The following is a 17733-nucleotide window of genomic DNA, read 5'->3' as shown; positions in this document are numbered from 1 at the left end:
GCAGGGAAACAGCACGGGTAGAATGGTGGCTCAGCTAACAGTTCGTAACTTGTTAAATATTCGCATCTCGATTTTTGTTTAAGGAGACCCCGGTTTGTACCCAGAACACCTGAGTTTCAGTCCTGCCACTTCCGTTTGTTAGAGTCCCAAAAGAATATAGTGAAAACGTGACCTCGAACCAGAAAGAGTTATCAGACTCTGAGTCACATTCATTTGATGGTCAGACTTTTCTTCTGAAGTGATACACAGGATGCTTGTCTGAGGAAAATATGAAACAAACTAGCATGACAGTGTTTGAGAGGCGCACGTGCAGCCACCCAAAGGGAAGTCAGTATGTTAAGTGTTAGGTTTATCGGTGTGGATGTGGCCTTTGCAACTAGTGTAGCTATTGTGGAGTAGATTAAGGACCCAGAGACAAGTGATAGGGAAACTGATCTCCTGAGTATGAAGTACACTGTGTGCAGCTACTTTTCAGCTCTTTGTTAATTAATGGCCACACAAATGAAACACCAGTAATGACTGGCCTACTTCTTTTATTCTTCCTTTTTGGTCTTTTCCATGTTCAGGGAAGATTTTTGGGAAGGCCATAATCTTGTACTGTTAAACCAATGCTTCTTTGTACAGTATAATAGGTAAGTATAATTTTGGAAGACACCCAGAAGATGCATGGACTGTGTTTAATTTTTTAAAGGCCTGTCTAATTCGAAATAATAGAAGCTCAAGGTGTGTGTTTGTTTTAAGAACAGGTTCCATGGAGTAGGGGTTGACATTTCTAAGTCTGGTGTTTTGGATGAAAGGCTGTGTGAGGAAGAGGGACCACTTATAAACCTTTAATTTCTTCACACAGGAACCAAAGAATTATCCTTTGATGACATGCAGAGTGGCAATGGGGCTGCTGCTGCTTGCTTAGCATGTTCAGTTCTGAAAGTCAGTTTATAGTTATGTGGCCATGTGTAATAAACAGAACAGTCAAGCCAGCTCATTAAAGAAGGCAGTGACGGCTGGAAGCACGGCAGCCTTACTTAGAAAACTGTCTTTCCACTCAACAGGTGCTAGCATTGTACCCTGGTTTACAAAAGTTACTCAGCTCATGTAAAGAAAGTATATTTAACTTCAAATTCTGGTTTGTTTATTCACTAATAAGACTAAGGTTTTTCTTATTTATTTATTTTTTTTGTCTTTATGTGACTAAGGTCAAATTTTGATTTTCCTCATAAACATCACTTCACTTACAATATTTAGTTTTATTTAGCATTTATTTTAGAAGCATCAATAGGATAATTTAGACTTACAAATGCTACTGTAACTTTACACCATCTCAAACTCATTTGAACTTGCTTTACAGAGAGTTTGTTTCCCCTAAGACGTAAGCTATTGGGTAAAGGGGCAATAGACACCAAGAGTGGAAACAAACCCTAGGATAATGCTAACCGTTATGAGCTGATCATTCACTGTAGGGTTACGTAGTAAGTGCTAAATAGTTCTTTTTATTAAACGAAATCTTAGCAAATTAACCAAATTGAGGCATAAGTCCAAATCTTTAAGTAAATGTAGAAATTCTTATTTAATGCCATTTTTCTTATATTTGGTTTTCAGACATTTTTTTCTTTTAAGATTTTATATATGTCAGTAGACTGTCTTCAGACACACCAGAAGAGGGCATCTGATCCAATTACAGATGGTTGTGAGCCACCATGTGGTTGCTAGGAATTGAACTCAGGACCTCAGCAAGAATAGCCAGTGCTCTTAACTGCTGAACCATATCTCCACCCCAGTTTTCAGATTTTTTTTTAAACAGTTAAATAGAAATACTGACACTTTCTTAGACTTCATTGCAGTTGATGAGTTCTGTACAAGTAGCTTCAAGTTAGATTTCTGTATTAATTTTATGTCTTAATATTTTAAAAGCCATTTAGAGTGGGAAGTACTCAGACTGTGACTGCCTGTTACAAAGGTGAGGGGGTTATTGTGCAGCATCCGCCAGCTGTCCCTGTCTCACTGAAGATGTCGTGGGAAGCACAGTATGTGATGGATCGAGGGCTGAGGAGACAGTGTCCAACTGTGAATCTCAAGTCTTCCTCCTAGAACAAATTCTAGAAGTCTTTGAAACAACTGTCTTAGCTTCCTTCTCTTAGAAGGAAGGATTGATGTGCAGAAATGTGCCTTCTGTGAAACCTCAGGGTCAGCACTTTGCATTGGGGAGACTCAGGTTCTTACACAGGTTCTCTTCTGCTTCACTACTTTGTTTTTTAATTTAAAAGCTTAATCTAGAAAAGTGTGTCAAAATGTACTATTTAGGGTTTATCGGGAGATAATGGTTAGATGCTTTTAAATTTTTTACTTCTAAGATGCCAAACTAGAGCTTTGCAAGAACTAATAGGAAAGGTAAGTTATTTTAGCTATGCTGCTTTCAAATTGTTTTTGGGAAATATGCAAAACTGTCTTAAAGACTGTATTTTCTTACAAAGGACAGGGAACCATCCTATTGGAGAAGTGACCTCACAGGTCTAGGTTGTATATGTTAATGCATATTAACTTGAGAAGTAAGTATACAACTAGAATTATTTGGGGGTGGAGTGGTGTATAATTTAAAAATTATAAAAATATCTGAGCAAGATTATTCAGTGGATTTAAAGCAAGCTTTTATCTTGAAATGATGGTGTGCTTTATAGAGCTGCACTGGGAAGGATTCTGATCTGTAGTCTCAGCATTTTACAGCAGCAAAGATTTGACAGGCTCAAGCTTAGTCAGACTGCACCTGAGGTCTGCACCCAAGGGTGCCTGTTTTAGTTTGCACCATGTTCCCAGTACCGACAACAGTGTCCGCATGGAAAAGCTGTCCCATATATATATTTGGCAGGTGAACACTTTAGACTTTATTTTTGAGTTGGTTCCTTTGCATGATGCTTATTTGATGACCTGTTACCAATTAGCTATAGATTGAATTCATTTCTATTTATAGTTTTGTGAGGCAGCCTATGGTTTTGTTCTCACAGTGCTAATTACAGGAAACTGGAAATAGTACTGAGAGCTGTCAGTGTTTATGTAGTTTTGTGGGGACGATTTTCTAGAAACACGAGTGAGCTCATTAAGGAATGGAAGGCGTTGGGATAGTGCTTGGTGTGACACCTTTTTGCTGGGTCACCTACAGCATCTCTGCTGCAGTCAGACAGGAGCTACAGGGACTGCAAGGGATCCAGAGGAACTTTGTGATTACAAGTACTTCTCCTAACAGTTACTACAAAGTCAAAGTCGCAGCGCACGCAGTAGTCAATAAGCATACATGCATCTGTGACTGAAGTTGGTCTGAGCAGCATTTAAAACAGGCTTGCAGCCCTTCCCTAGGCTTACTTTTCCCCCTTTTATAGATTATTTTTAAGTTGTTTAATCTTTCATAATTTTCATGACAGCATTCCTTCCCAAAAAAAAAAAAAAAAAACAAATAAAACAAATACTTGGACTGTATCCAAATTGCAGTCCATCAGCATCACTACCTGGGGATGCCTGTAGGGGAGCAGCTGACTCTCCTTCCCCTACTTAATGGTGAATAGATGAGCTTCTTTCTCATAATGTTGTTTGGTTCCTGTCTGCACAGTTCTTTCATGCCCCTTGCTGTTGCCCTTGCCGCATGTACAAGCACGGTTCCTCTGTGACACCTCCTTTTCCACCAGTCCCCGGTCAGTGTTCACTCGGGCATCAGCAAACAAATGTGCAGTCTTAATGGTTCTCAGATTTGTATAATGACCTTTTCAGAGGTCCTGACATATTGAGAGACTCTATGTAACTTACTTGTCTTTTAAATTTAGTGTTTAATTGATAAGATACATAAAACAAATTCTAAGCTTGGATAGATAGCTGGTTTTGTTGTTATGTAGATGAAGCTCCTTGTAGAATGTAAGATACATTGGTGGTTCTACACTCTGTACTCTAGATGTCTCCTTACAGCCTGCCCACTAAACATTGTCTACCCCAGGTCATTTCACAGAGCCAGTGGGTTCCTCTGCCACAGTGTAGCACTGAAGAGTATTTGCAAAAATTGGTTTTAAGTGTTGTACAGAGCTCTTTGGTTATCTGTTTATTGCTGTTATTGTTTGATGTTACAGAGTTTCAGTTCTGAGTAAATTTCTTGTTGCAAGAACACATTTCATTTAAAAGGTGGCTGCCTCTTCAGAGTCAAGAAGGGCCATGTCTGCTCAGTGAGTATAGGCAGTGTGTTCCAATGTACAGATTGTTCTTGTGCTTGTCATAGGGGTGGCTTGAAGAAAGATACAGTATTAAAATTAAATCCTCAAGCACAATTGGTCACTAGGTAGACTGAAAGGAAAAACAGGGCAGGTCTGTGTTGTCCTCAGTATGCACAGTGAGTGTACTTGGTGGAGTAAGACATTACAGGAGAAGAGCAACATTTTCTGAATGTGGGCAGAGATCAAGTTTGGAAACTTATGTAACTACTTCACTCAGGAATCTCAGTAATTTCATTAAAAAAAATAGCAAAAAACTTTGTGTGTGTGTGTATATGTGTGTGTGTGTGTGTGTGTATGTGTGTGTGTGTGTGTGTGTGTGGAGGGGGGAGATCCTATTCTCCCTGAAGAAAACTTGCAGTTCTTAGCCCATAAATGCTTGATGTAGCAGTGTCTGTCTAGTCCTCCCAGGAGAGACAGGCTTGTGTCTTTACTCTGGCTAACCACTGCAGAGTGTAGACAGGATTTCATTACTTGAAACTTTCAAGAAGGGAAAGGCCAGTCTTGGGTGCATGACTTCAGCTGTCTGTCTGATGACTGAAAAGAAGAGGAGCTAAGTGTGGAAAGGCATAGCAGCAGTCTTGCAGCTACCTAGCCTGCACACTTGCCCTCTTACAGTAGAAGGCTCACTTCACAGGTAGCTCCTGGTCCCTTTTGATAGCCAGGATACTACATACTTCATCACTTCTGAATCTGGTGATTTGTCACTTCCCTTAGTAACCCTGTCCCCACCCCATGACTGTCACAAATAATCTAGCCTTCTTTTAACTACTTTGCCCTTTGATTTGAAATTACCAAAAGAGAATTGAATGAGATTAAGAAACTAAGTGTTCCAGGTGTGAGATGAGGCTTAGGTTGGGTGGAAGGGAGGGGATATTGTCAGAAAAGCAGGAGCACAATTGTTGAAGAGATTATGAAAGCAGAGGGAGAAAAGAGATGTTTGTTAACTAAGCACATGATGCTGTGAACAGGGTGCTCAGTTACAAGCATTAGAGGCAGAATTGAGTTAGCGGGCTTGAGTTTAAGACTTTGGAAAAAGCTCCAGTAGGAACACCTGTTTTCAGGTAGACTGTAATATAGCACAGGCATAGCATGAAGAAGGATAAGTGTGTGTCTAACTCAGGGTGCAGGACTGAAAACTCTCATCCAGGCATCAGCTCTGAGTTACTGCTTCAGCTCAGCTAACTGCGCACCTGCTGTGGAGGAAGAAAGAGTGAACCCTGGGGACAGAGGAAGCTGAATGAAAGGATGTGCTTTTCTGTAGACAAGTCATGACACATAAATAAGACTCTTAAAGTTGTTGATAAAATTTCTTTTTACTTAACGGAATGCTGGAGAGTCACAATGCCCCTGAGGTCTGTTCTCTTCTGAAGGCATTCCTTATCTGCCAACCAGTGAGTGTTTCTCTGCTGTGAGCATCAGCTAGCTGTGATGTTTAAAGCCCCTGCAGGTTCACATTCGTAAGGTTTTAACATTAGCAGCAGCATAGTATATCTTATACTTAGTATGTCATATCATGCGTGGTATCTTTAAAATGTCACTTTGAGCGAGCTATTGTATATCATATCACGTGTTCTATTTTTAAAGAGTTACTTTGAGTGAGCTAGTTTGTAAGTTGCTTTGAAGCTAGTGTACCTGCCTGAGATTTATTTTTTATTCCAAGATTTTGGAATAAATTACTAAGATTTTCAAGTGTTCACTGCATTTATTTGTCTGGTCTGGTGTCTTTAGTATCAATACCAGCTTGCTGATGAAGCATATACAGCACGGTGGTGTTAATTTGTGTCATTTGGAGGTAGGTAATAAATAATGGAGTGATGTGGAGCTTGAGTTCTTTCTGTAGTAATTGCTGTCTTCACAGGTGGTCCAAAGAAGCAGCATGTTTGGCACACAGGATGGCCTTTTCCTCCTTACAGTTGCCTCCTTTCTACAGTCCTAGAATAATGTTCTTCAAGCAGTAGCCTAATTTATTTTATGCAGGTTACAGGTCAGCAAGTGTTGGAGAGCTCACTGGGTGCTAGGATTCATACAGTAAAATCAAATGTTGTACAAATCTTGGGACTTATTATAATTCACCCTTAACAAAATCCCTCCTGCTTAGTGCTGAGGGTTCCACACAGCCAGTTTTCTTGTTTCACTTTTCTCAAAGCTTGGAGTGAGCATATGTTTTTCTGTTATAAAATGTAGTCTTTTTCCCCCGTGTATATGTTTCATCCGAATTCTTTCACTGTAGCTGCTCGTCTGCCTAGTTGCGGTCTGCCATCGCTCAGGTGTGCCCGCCTGCTCTCAGACTGCTGCCTAATGCTTTTGCTGCAGGCTTTTTGCCCATCTCCTTAAAGGGCTTCAGTAGCGTGTGCTCACAGAACTGGAGGCCATTCTCCTTCCCGATCTTCCCATCACATGTTCTGCCCCTTAACTAGTGAGGCCAGCTGGCCCAGGGCGGGGCGGGGCGGGGGACTACGGTGGCTGCACTGGTTGTGTCCACTCTGGGTAGGCTGTTCTCTTTCTTTTCTCTGGGGACACTTCATGGGCATGCCTGGAGTGTGCAAAGGTGTAAAGGGTCTTAGTCTAACTTTTACATTTTGATTCCTTAGATGTAAGTGAAGATCAGGAGCAGATTTGAAGAAATGCAGAGTGAATTGGTGCCAGTCAGCATGGCAGAGACTCAGCACATAGCCTCTATTTCTTCTGATGCAACCCCTGGGAAAACATCCGAGTTGAAGGACGACTCACGCACCTCAGTTTCTGGCGATGAAAGCAGCAGATTAGAAACGGGATCTGGACCATTGTCATTGAACTCTGACAGAATTTTATGTCAGACTAATGAACACTGTAGACAGACCTGAAGTACAGGAAGGCCATATTCCAGACTGTGGCAGTGGTGAGAATTCTTGTGCTAAAACAGACACATGCCCAGAAAATTCTGAACAAATAGATGACTTTCCTGGTGGAGACTTTGCAAAACAAGTGTCAGAAACCAGTGAACCAGAACACACAGTAACAGAGATACTGGCGGAGTTAAAGTCGTCTGCACCCACAGAAGCTGGTAATCCAATGACCTCCTCAGCAAGCCTCTATGATACAGACTGCACCAGGAAACTCATTTCAGAGATAAAGACTTTCAGCATCAGACGATTTGTTGGGAGAAATAGAATCTGAGCTCTTATCTGCTGAGTTTGCAGATGAACACCAAGTACCAAATGGAGTGAATAAAGGAGAGCATGCTTTAGCCCTGTTTGAGAAGTGTGTGCATAGCAGGTACTTGCAGCAGGAGCTCACTATTAAACAGTAAGTAACTGCTGTAAGTGCTCCCTTCCCACTTCCAGTAGGACCAGCTCCTCTAAGGAAAGGGCCCTGCTCTCTGCTTTTGTTTCAGAATGCAGCCATGCAGAGTTGGTGTGCTTCCCCAAATAACTGAGCAGCTTATATTTGCTGCTTGTTTACTATCATAAAACAGCAAAAATTGTGTAAGTTCATTAGGGAGCAATTCATTTTTGATTCAAGGTATGTCAAAATAAATTCAAAGGGAAATTCAAAGTCATGAAATTTAAGTTCAGAAGCTAACAGTTTAGAGAACAGAAGAATTAGTTGAGCACATTCTGCTTTTAAACATCTATTTGTACAGTGTTTTGATGAGTTTGATTTCCTTCATCCTGTTTCTAATAGGATTTATTCTGTATTTTTATTGAACATTTTATAGTAAAGTGATACGTAAGTTTGGGCATACTGTTACAATCTGTTAAAATAATACGTAGTATCTTTCACTAAACTACACACTTTTAAACTAGGCTGTTCTTTTTCTTTTTAATTAATGAAGTGTGAGAGTAGAAAAAGGAGGCCTGTGCCAGGAGAGGGTTACAGGGAGACAGATCCCGCTCCAAGTGCTGTGTGATAGGGAACTGCCTTTTCTTGCTGCTTTGTTTTTCCATACTATTCTGGTAAAGTCACCAGATTGCCCTAAAGCAGCTCACGCTTCATTGTTTTTAACCCAGTGAACTTCAATCTGCTGGTACTCATTTTGTATTTTTTACTTTAAATTTAAACTTTAAAAATTATTTCTAATAATAAAAAAAAAGACGTATGTGAGGGGTGTGACATGTGCAAGTCAGAGGAAGGTTTTTGGAGACATTGTCCCCTGTCTACCTTTGTGTGGGTCTGGGGATCACATGCCTGTGAGACTCCAGTGCCTTTTCAAGAGCACCCCTGCTCACTTAGGTCCTAACTCGGAATACTGCTGACTTGTTCCTACATTTTGCTTTCAGCTTCAGACATTTGTGTTTCCAGCCCGTCTAGGCTTGGGGTAACTTCTTCACTCCCTACAATCTGGACCCGCTCTGATCACCCCCCATCACACACACACACACACACACACACACACACACACACACACACACACATGATTATCTCTGGTGCCCTTTCCTACTTCCTCATCTTCACAGTTTATGCAGCACTTAAACATTTTAAGATGAATACATTAATAATCTCATAGGCTATTAATTATGTGACTGGCACACATGTTAACTCATGGGATCCTCACAGATATGCAGCATCTACGACTCTGACTCATTCTGAGGTATGTGAGGTACCTGAGGCACATTAAGAAAGTTGTTCTGAGTCAAATGCAAATATCTACAGATCCAAGCTTCTGACTTTGGCTTCAGAAGTTTTATCAGTTGTTTCTGGAAACCATCTGGCTGCAAGTTGTTGGATTTAACTAAAAAGTATTAGGGGAAAAAACAAACAAGCTCTTTGTCTGCCTAGCAGAGGGGACAGCAGCTGAGTCAGACAGTGCTCTCGCCTGGCTCTACTCTTGTGTAAGTGTATTGTAACCTGCATTGATCTTTTGTTTTACATATAATACTTTTAATTTTAAATAAAATACATGTTGGTTCAGGTAAATAACTAGATGTTTTTCTTAACTTTTACCTCCATTTAATTTTTTATAAAGAACACTTAACGTTTCAGTTCCTTTTATTGAAAATTTCATAAATATATCTTTTCCCAGATGTCTGATTATGTGTTCATCCCCACTTGCTAAGTTTTCTTTTGTTTTCCCCTTGCACAAATGTCATTGTGAAATGACAAATATATTGTCATTGTGAAATGATTCTACACTCAAATCGGTTACTATGTTTATTTATCCTCTCATATAGTTAGTTAGTTTGTGTCCTAACCCTTAAGATACACTCTTCACAAACTCCTGGTTTCCTCTCTCCCTCCTGGGTCTGTGTCTTGCTGTATACCCCACTCTCTCCCTTTCTTTACTTCCCTTTCCTTCATTCTTTTCTTTGCCCACTCTTCCTTTTTTTTCATCCTCTTCTCCTTGTCTTGTACTAGAGGACTTAAACATGCTGGGCATGTGCTCTGCTACACACCCAGTCCTGTTACCACTGGGTTGTGCATTAAATTCCCCAGCACTTGTTTGAACTTGGAACGTTGTACCCTCACGATCAATCTCCTCTATCTACTTTCTAGATCCTGGAAAGTAATACTCCGCCCTTTTTATTGTTATCTCATAGATCAGTAGTATTGTTCAGTGACCCGACTTAAACTCCTAAGAACAGTTGTCTGTGTGGCATGTGTACATAACTTCTAAGAATAACAAAAACTATCAAAGAAACGAGTTAAGGCTGTGCGTGTGACCCAGTGGTAAGGTACCTGCCTAATGGAGCTAATTGGCCAGAGAATTTTTTATAATCTGGTGTGTTAATCAACAGAGTGTGAGTACCTAAGCTTGTAACAAAGCTGGCTGCTCTTACCTTCTCTCTCATCTACTTCTAGTGACAGACAGGCTGCGAGGCAGTTTACCCTCAGACTCAGTCACTCAATGGTGAGGACATGCTCAGAGAAGGCATCATTAGGCATAGGGGGTTCTTATCGGATCTGGTATTTTATTATAAAAAGATTACTTGAGAGTATTGATTGTAGGTGTCTATATCTAATCTATAGTTAGATAATATTTCATATCTTATTTCCCTTTTAATTTAGGTTAATTAAAGAGAATAAGAATCATCAGGAACTTATCTTAAATATTTGTTCAGAAAAAGACCATTTAAGGGAAGAACTGAAAAAAAAGAACAGAAACAGAGAAACAGCATATGAACACAATTAAACAGGTAAACAAAAGTCTTCCAAGACTATACTTAAATTTATAAACTCCTGGAAAAAAAACAAACCATGTAGTCAAGTACATTAAACCATTTCAAATGGAGGAAACTGCTTCATATTTAAATTGTTAGAATTATTCTGAATTGTGTTGTATAAATTATGATATGTTTAACTGTTCCAAATATAGCACATTTTCTGCCCAAATAATAAAAAAAGGCTCTATTTAAGTTTTTACCAGTGAAGGGAAGAAGTGTTAATAGTAGTAACACCCTAGTGTCTCTGTCTGGCTTTGGGCACTTTCTCACTTAGGTGTTAGCACGGCTTCATCCCCAGGGTTTGCTGAATTCTACTGTGAAGGTCATGTCAGGGTATCTGCTGCCCCTTTTTTATGGTGTCTTTTCTGCATGGATGCACAGGTAAGTGCTTAGGTTGGTAACAAAGCAAAAACCTTTAGATTTTTCTGACCTACTTTCCTTCTGTGGACAGCGTATAAGTGTCCTGTCATTAATGGAAGAACTCAGCACTGATATGTTCTGAGAAATGTATCTTGGGCCTTTCCTCCTTTATGTCAGCATCATAAGATGCACTTCCAACTAAAGGTGCTGTGAGACAGTAGGGGATGCAGCCTTGGAGTGGACCTCCTGTCCATCTAGAAGGCTCTAATGAAAACAGCGGCAGACAGCTGTAGAATACAGTAAGTTCAAGCACACCTTCATTTTCCTGTGTTTTGATATGTATTTGTTGCACTTTTACATGTTTAAAGAAAGACTGAGTTGTAAGCCAAACTTACAAGGGTAAAATGCTTGTGAGGGACCTGCGGAGAATAGTCTAGATCTTACATTCTTGCATTGTGTGTTGTGTATTAATTAAGGTATCATTTGTTTATTTGGTGCAACTATAAAATTATAACCTGGAAATCATTCTTTTTACAGTTAGAATTAAGAATAGAGAAACTGAATAAAGAAGTTAAAGCTTCCAAAGATCAGCTAGTAGCACAGGATGTCACAGCTAAAAATGCAATTCAGCAACTTCATAAAGAGATGGCCCAGCGGATGGACCAGGTATTTCCTGTCACTATTAATTTTATAATTTGGTGGTGCTCTGTTTATTAGACTGCAGCAGTCGGGCGATGGCATTGCTGGCATTTATAGAAACGCTTTTAAAGGAATTTGAGGGCTGGAAGAATGACTCAACTGTGAAGATGCTCACTGGTCTCCCAGAAGTTGAGAGTTTGCTTTCTAGCATCCAGTCACAAGACTCCCAACCACCTGTCACACCAGTGCCAGGGCTCTGATGCCCTCTTGTGGCTTTAAGAGTCTTCACATGCATGTGCTCCGACAGACATGGACCTACACATAAATAAAAAAAGAAATCCTAAACTGTGCTAAGGTGGCAATACATAAGTTTAAGTACATCCTAATTGTTTTAAAAAAAAGTTAATTAAGGAATATACGGGGAAAATGAGTCATCTCTTCACCTGTGTCTAGTTTCTTATATCTTTCCTTGTTTCATAGCTAACATTTTGTTCCATAGCATATACATGTACTGGTGACACATGAAATATAGATGAGTTTTTATTAGCCCCTTTGTGTTCCTACAACAAAATACTTGAGTCTAGATACTCTGTTACAAATGAGAAGCATATTTATGTGAGAGTGCTTGTGTTAGCTGACCTCTGGTGACCCAGAAGCCTGGCTCCACTCTTCCAAGCTTCTGCCTACTGATTCTGACAGCTGACCCTGGCAAGTGTGAGGTTAAAGGAGTTTTTTAATGTGGACCATGATCTCTTCCTGAGGCCCACAATGGTGCAGAAACTGGTAAGAAAGTAGATGTGGAGAAGTCGGGAAGGTCTATATAAATAAAAACCACAGCAACCAAAGTAAAGAGTGATAAGGAAGGGCTGGAAATCACAGCACAAAATATACTAACACTGCAGGGAACAGTATTTGTTTGCATATGTTTTTATTTGAAAATATTTTTTTATTAATGCCAGGTAACATTTTTCTTTCCAAGGCTAATAAGAAATGTGAAGAGGCCCGCCAGGAAAAGGAAGCGATGGTAATGAAGTATGTGAGAGGCGAGAAGGAGTCTCTAGACCTTCGAAAGGAAAAAGAAACCCTTGAGAGGAAACTTAGAGATGCAAGTAAGGAATTGGAGAAAAACACTAACAAAATTAAGCAGCTGTCTCAAGAGAAAGGGCGGCTGCAGCAACTCTATGAATCGAAGGTATAACTGTGCCTAATTTGAAGGTCATGCCTCTGCTTTTCCTTAGCCCCACAGTGGTGTAGAGCTAGCACTCAGGGCACGCTCTCACTAGCTTACTTTGTGTTTTTGGGTGTGTCATCCCTGCTGCTAGAAAGGTTTGCTGGGGGAAAGGCAAAGTATTGTCAAATGTTATCAGTTACATTTTCTTAATCCTTTAAAAAACTTTCTTTTAGAGTCTATTGGAAAAATTAGTTTGTGTCTGTAAAAATTATGTTTTGCTAAGATATGTCCACATCAGTGTTTGCTGTGAATGGCTTTACATCAGAAGTATAACTTGGCCAGGGTCTACTTTGGTTTTTTATTTAATACATATTCCCCCTGCGATGTGAGAAATTGGATGTAGGGCTTCGTATAGACTGGGCAGCGTCTCTCCTAATGAGCAGGGCTGCAGGCCTGTCCAGAGTCTTAGTGCAGCACAGTTCACCAGAAAGCACAACTGGTATTTTCTTATAGAAAACATTATTCTAGAGCTGTCCTGGAAGGTTGACTCTCAGAAGTGTAGCTATTCAGAGCACTTGCTATTATCTCCATTTAGAAATGCTGTTCTGGTCCTCAGATTGTAGCAGAACCGGTTCAGTCACCTTACTGCTGTCAGTTAGGAAGAACTGAGTAATCTAGGGAAAAATTATCTTTGTGCCTATTGATTTGATTTAGGACTTTATTACTCTCTTACTACTATTTGAGCCTTAAACCAGCTTTATGGCTTCTGGGCCATAGTATACCTGCCCTGGAATTACTGTGTAACTGCACAAGGGGATAGACCAGATGCATAGTTGATTATTTACGTGAAAAATGACAATGTCTTTTTAGGAAGGTGAAACAACTAGACTCATGAGAGAAACAGAGAAACTAAAGGAGGAGATGAATTCTCATATCATTAAAGTAAAGTGGGCGCAAAACAAGTTAAAAGCTGAAATGGACTCACACAAGGTGAGTGTGGCTGTGCTGTGGGGTATTGTTGAGTACTGAGGGCTGGCAGCCAGTAGGGTGGGGCTCCTACAGCATAGTTCACATCATCACGAGAAAGACTTCTGGTGTGGCCTAGAATGTTAAATTTTGTAATTCTTAGTTTGTTGTTTTAATACAATTTGAGGGAAGGAAAAATATTTAATATGCTATTGGAATTAAGGTGAAAAAATTAAAGTATCAGTTATGTTGATTCCTATAATTAAAAAATACTTGTTCATACTTAAATATAATTAATACCAATAGCTTACTTGTATGTACATGATACACGTGTTAGACACTAGCCCATGGTCCTTCACTCAAAATCCATGGCTGCGTGAGGAAGCTATGAAGAGCTGCCAAAGCTGTGGGGCATCCCTACTCAGCTACTCAGAATTCTCTAATTCTGATTGAGGAATTAAAAATTGGAATCCATAAAGAATCATTTCTAACTGCCTAAGTTGCTTTAAATTTGGATTAAAGCGCTCGGTCGTTGCTACTGTCTGTGGCACTCTCCCGGTGCTCCATCTGTCTAACCCTCACACACTGGAGCCTCTGTGCTGCGTGGTGCATGTTGCATGTGTTGTTCTGCTCAGCTGCCTGAAGCCAGGACCTGTGATGTGCTTTCTGCAGTCACTGTGGCTCCTGCTAGTCCTGCCTCCGTCTGCCTCCGTCTGCCGCCCGCAGTCTCACATGGCTCGTCAGGTTCCTTAGCTGGGATTTAGAGCTGACGGGATGGCACTGTTGCCGTTTTAGCTCACTTAGTAAGCTGCCATCTTACTTTACAGATCCAGGACTATACTCTGTTGGTAGCCAGATTCAGACATTTCCTTCCACCTTAGACTAACGCCCACCAAAAAATAAAGAAATGAAAATAAAAGGAAACACAAAGGGAGGAAAAGAATAAAAATATGTGAAGGTTTTCAGACTTGAGAGAAAGACATAGATAGAGTGCTCTCTAAGTGAAGCCTCACAAACGAGGTTAACGCTGGGCTCTGTATGTGGCACTGGGAGAGGAACTGACACCAAGCCCAGCAGTCTTCCTGAATTGAAGGTATGGAAAAGAGGAGGGCATTGGTCCAGAAGTGCAAAAGGAATAGGGCCCAAACTGGAGTTCACACAGGACTGACTGGAGAATAAATGTCACTGTTAACACTAGCCAGATTGCAGGATCTCTCAAAGAGCATGACATCAGGTGGCCCTCAGCAAAATACCTCTTTAGGTTTGGAGGCCACCTTAGCTTTAAAAGCAAGCTTATTTCAAGTAAATTCTGTGGTAAATGAATTATATAAATATTTAAATGATTATAAAAAGCTTTGCTTAGGCATATATTTCATTGTGTTTAGCATCTAATGAAAAATTACCAGCGTGCAAAGAAGTAGGAAAATGCAGTCTACAGAACAAAGGAGTGAGTGACTCGGTGTAGAATCTCTGAGGTCATAAGGACAGTTTGACTCAGATAAGAGGAGACATGGATGGTATTTAATTTAATATAGATACAGCGTTCATAATGAAAAGGGTATTGTGCAGAACTAACAAGATGAAATACCGCAGACGACAAGATAAGATTAGACAGGCATACACAAGCTGGGACTGTGGCTCAGTCGGTAAGAGTTAAGAGTGCATGGAGCCCTGGATTCGATTTCCATATGACCCCAGCACTTAGGTAGTGTTCAAGGTTACCTGAGCCACATAGCAAGTGTGAGGCCAGCCTAGGCTGCATGACACTCTCTCAAAACAACAACAAATTAGCAGTAACAAACTTCATGTGAGTGATTCCCAAATACATAACTTAGTGATATTCAGCTGTATCCTTTATACCTGACACCTTCAGTAATTTTCCAGCAGATTAAGATGAACTAATAGTGTTCCTTCCTCCACCACCTCCCTATCCCAATAAATGACAGCCCATTCTTCTACTTTCAGGACAAAAGACTTGGGTTCAACCTTGATCTCTCAGTCAGCACATCCAGCCTCTCATCTTACTCTTTTCAAGCCTGTGCACATTGAAGCGGCTTAGCCTTTCTGCTCTAGCTCTGAACTGCCCACTCCCCATGCTTTGCTGTCACTTCATTTCTCCTTAGCACCTGTCCCTAACAGTTTGTTTACCTCTAGCAGTAGACTGTCAGCTTCTTGAGGGTAGAGATTTTTATTTGCTTACACAGCTCTTTCCCTTGAGAATCAAACAGTGCCTATAAAGGCTGCAGAGATGGTTCAGTGGGTCAGGGTGCTTGTGCAAATGAGAACCTGAGGGCAAATTTCCAAAAACTCATGTCAAAACAGGGGCACTTGTGTGTGTCTTATGTATGTTCATGTGTGCTTATGTCGGTACACATGTGTGCACGCGTGTGCTTGCTTATGTTTGTTGGGGGGGGTGGCAGAAGCTTGTAGGCTAGTCTGGTGCTTGCATTTGCAACAAGGTGGAAGGTCTGGACTGACAGCTGAGGTTATCTGTGAGCGCTGCACATGTGCACACTCGAATACAAGATTTCACAGAAAGGGGCAGTGTCAGCAAGTGCTCAGCTCATGGGTAGAAGATATACAGTAAGCATCCTTAACCTAATAAAGTGACACTTTGTTTTCATGTATTCAAATGTTTAAAGTTTTCTGGCACACAGGAGTCTCACTTGCTGGATTTAGGGTGTTGAAACAGACTGGACTATATGTCAGTGTGTCTTAGTTATAGCAGTGAGGATGCAGAACCACAGTCCTTTATACCTAGTCTAAGACTCTTTGAACGAGTGTTCAGGTTATTTAGTTACTATATGTTAAGTGATACCGGACACTGACTATCAAAGACCAGTACCTCAGGGTAGATAAGTGCTTAATTATACGATGTGTGTTGTTAAAATGACATATGAAGTAGTGTATGGAGCCCAGGTGCAGGGCAGATATAGAAGAGAGAAAGGCTAAGCTGTCCGAGTGTAAACAAGAGAGATGTAGAGGGAGTGGGATGCTGAGCAGAGGCTGGTGCCTGGACCTCCACAGGAGCAGCAGGGGTCAGTCATTACTTTTCTCATCGCTGTGCCAGAAAGAAGGTCTTTCTGGCTTGTGGTTTTGCATTATAGCAGGAAAGGCATGGCCAGCAGTCTGAGTGTCTTGATCATATTCCATCTGCAGTCAGGAAGCTGGGGGAGAGATCACCAGAGGGCAGGAATCAAGCAAGGAATAAGGAAGATAGAATATACAAAAGAAAGTGTGTTTTCAATGGGAATTGGGGGCAAGGAACTTTGCAGAGTTGGGCAGTCAGGACTAGAACAGGTGAGTAAAAAAATGAGTGAGGAAAAAGCAACAGGTTTTAATGAAGACAATCCCTAAAAATCCCATATGAAGAATTGCCATTTCAGCAGTCTCCAAACAGAGGCCATGTTTAGTAGCATCATTCAATCAAAAGGGAGCTTCAAATGGATGTCAAGCCACAACCAGAGGGTCTCTGGGGTGTGCAAAGAACTTTTGGAACACTCTGCTTTTCTTACCACTGTAGTCATTTACTTAATGTCTGTCAGTCTTACTGTTAACCATTTTCCCTGTCAGAAACAAGCAAACTGTTAGACTCCTGCTTAGTCCCCAGTCTAGGTCTACAGCAGGGCCTTAGTTAGGGTTTCCATTACTGTGAGGAGACACCATGACTACAGCAACTCTTGAAAAGGGAAACATTCAACTGGGGACTGCATCAGAGGTTTAGTCCATTGTCGGCATGGTGGGAAGCATGGCGGAGTGCAGGCAGACATGGTGCTGGAGAAGGACTCAGAGTACAGCTGGGTCCTTGGGTATCAAAAAGTGTGAGCTTTGAAACCACAAGGCCACACCTCCCTGTTAGTGTTACTGAGCCCCCCACAAGAGGGCAGCCTTTCTTCTCATTGTCCTCCATCTTACTGTGGCTGATGTTGTCTCTCATGTTTTCACTGCAGGAGACCAAAGATAAACTCAAAGAAACAACTACAAAACTAACCCAGGCAAAGGAGGAAGCTGAGCAAATCCGGCAAAACTGTCAGGATATGATAAAAACATATCAGGTACGTATCCTTTGTGAAATAGATCAGTTATCAGAACTCTGTTTTCATACACGTTCCAGACCTGCCAAATTGGGCGTGTGCATACATTTCTTAAGCAGTTAGTTAAAATGCAGGTTAGTTCCTGCATTCAAGTATCTGCACTTTAAGGTGTGGAGACG

The 17733-nt window shown here is 40.9% G+C and overlaps 1 pseudogene across 1 annotated transcript in view; it reads left to right on the top strand.

Moving 5' to 3' along the window:
- Window positions 1-6847: 6847 nt before the first annotated feature.
- Window positions 6848-17733, top strand: part of LOC308416115 (coiled-coil domain-containing protein 186-like) — a 23300-nt pseudogene continuing 12414 nt past the window's right edge. Inside the window, exons 1-6 of the transcript in view lie at window positions 6848-7529; window positions 10230-10357; window positions 11282-11410; window positions 12363-12575; window positions 13425-13544; window positions 17471-17575. The product of the transcript in view is annotated as a coiled-coil domain-containing protein 186-like (transcript). The remainder of the gene's footprint in view (window positions 7530-10229; window positions 10358-11281; window positions 11411-12362; window positions 12576-13424; window positions 13545-17470; window positions 17576-17733) is intronic.

This window comes from Micromys minutus, assembly GCF_963924665.1.
Source record: "Micromys minutus genome assembly, contig: SCAFFOLD_573, whole genome shotgun sequence".
Taxonomy (NCBI): Eukaryota; Metazoa; Chordata; class Mammalia; order Rodentia; family Muridae; genus Micromys; species Micromys minutus.
Note: the sequence above shows the minus strand (reverse complement) of the source record. Positions and strands in the feature narration are given on the sequence as shown.